The sequence below is a fragment of the Mirounga leonina genome, unplaced genomic scaffold (assembly GCF_011800145.1).
Source record: "Mirounga leonina isolate KUSES-001 unplaced genomic scaffold, KU_Mleo_1.0 Mir_252, whole genome shotgun sequence".
NCBI lineage: Eukaryota > Metazoa > Chordata > Mammalia > Carnivora > Phocidae > Mirounga > Mirounga leonina.
Window position 1 is genome coordinate 820 of NW_023270636.1, and position 2,095 is coordinate 2,914.

The 2,095-nt window shown below is 44.5% G+C and overlaps 1 pseudogene; it reads left to right on the top strand.

Annotated features, from left to right (window-relative positions):
* Positions 1 to 309: 309 nt before the first annotated feature.
* On the top strand, positions 310 to 1,420 carry LOC118026599 (annotated as a pseudogene).
* The last annotated feature ends 675 nt before the right edge of the window (positions 1,421 to 2,095 follow it).

A 2,095-nucleotide genomic window follows, 5' to 3' on the forward strand; every position in this document is an offset into this window, starting at 1 on the left:
TTTTCTTCATTGTTGATTTCAAGTGTTGTTTGTATATTTAGAACACAATTGTTTTTCACATGTTTCTTTTGGAAAGAGATCCTTTTTTTCAAGATTTTCTGAGTCTGGAGCTTGCTGTTTATTTTTGAGTTTTTCCTTTCAGAGATCATAAGATTTTCATTTTAATAAATTGCAGCTTATCGATTTTTTTTTTTATATATAACATACGCCTCGGGATTGGAGCCGGCCTGGATTGTGAGCTCCACTGAGGAGCCGGAGGTGGGGCTGCAGTTACCTCCACGTCTGCGCCTGGTCGCTGGCCCCTCAGGCATGGTGTGAGGGGCGACATTGAAACACCCCAGGGATTTCGAGACCGGGCTGTGGAGTCCTGGTTCCCCAAAGTGGCGGTGCTGCGCCCCTCTGTCCGGCCCCACTCCAGGTCAGACCCCCCGGACACAGAGACGCCACCGCTTCTCCAGAGCAGACCCCATCACCGACTCTGCAGCAACCCACCCTGCCCCACAACAATCCATGCCTTCCAACACTAGAACAAACTTTTCAGAACATAAAACAAGAATATAGTCCTTATCAGAGGTGGAGACATTTAGAAGCTGTTCTGAATCAGAGTGAAGCTTGTACTTTGGAAAGTCAGCCTCATTCCTCAGCACTCACAGCTCCTAGTTCTCCAGATTCCTCTGGGATGAAGAAGGACCAGCCCTCTTTCCCCCTCCGACAAGTCAGAATAATATGTGAGCATCTCTTAAAAGACTATGAACATAAAACTCGGGAGGAGTATGAGCAAATCCTCAATACCAAACTAGCAGAATATGAACCTCTTGTGAAATGCACACATGATCAGATTATGTGACGATATGGGACAAGGACAACAACCTATGTGTCCTGAAGCTTTCTTGCATATCTGGGTACCAGGTTTGACCTCAAGAGATGGCTGCTGTACACTTTTTGCAACTGGTTTGTTACCACATTTCAGCTCCAACTTGGCATCCTGCGAACATGTAAATGTTTCTTCAGGTGCATTTCATACACCTTGGAAGACCTTAAAACTTTCTGGTTGCCACAAACATATCTTTCTTTTCTGCTCATCCAATAAACAGCCGTGCCCTACTGTGATAGATTTTCCAAACAAAAATACCTGGAGCAGCAGTTTAGCAAAATATGCCCTCAGTGGCACTCAACAAATGGGGTTTCCCCAAGCACGGTTCTGTAAGAAGTGTGTGTGACTGTGTGTCTATATGTTTGTGTGTGTGTGTGTATTTTAAGTTATTATTTATATTGTGCAAATATTTTTTTGATCTTGGGGGTTCTGGCTGTGGATTTGATGCATGACAATTATAGTTAAAAACATTTACTTGGTCTACAGAAGATCATTAATGTTTTGTGACCATATAAGTTGTCACGGTAAATTGTTTTATGTTGTAGGTGTTATTGTTAAATACAGGGACTGTTTCCAGGCACAGAATATGAATCATAAGTTAGGATGGACATTAGGGGTGATTATGAGGACGTAGCAAAAGTCTGTGGTCCTAGGTCTTCAAATGCGTGGTGAGGAATTAGGACAAAGTGGAGACGGGCCGTTTGACACACGGACTCTGCCTCGCCGTGTTGAAAAATACTTTGATTCCAAGCCTTCAAATACCCATGTGGAGTCTGTGCTCACCTCATTCACACAGAGAGCTCCTGGACACAGAACCGCTAAAAAGAAAAGGTCTCCCAGCAGCAGGAGCATCAGGGCTTGCTTGGGAGCACGACACAGGTGAGCGTGGGGCTGGGCCAGCCCCTGGTGGCCCTGCTACTTAGGAGGAGCCCCTCTGCCTTTGTATCAGTTATTAAAAACAGAATTTGGATCCTTTGGTCAGGCTCCCCCAAATTCTTCTCAGAAGTGAGCATGTTCAACTGCTTGAGCTTTGTTTTGGCAAACCCCTGCCCAAAGCTACTTTCGGACTGTTCTTCACCTTGTTTCCAAGGCTGTGCAACAGAAAGTAGCCTCTGTTCTGAGGAGGTGGAAGTTAAGTATACATTTATTTCTGACTGTGACTTGTTCAGGACCCCATTTTACAAAATACCTTGTTTCCCTTATTATTGTTTCTGGAAAGGA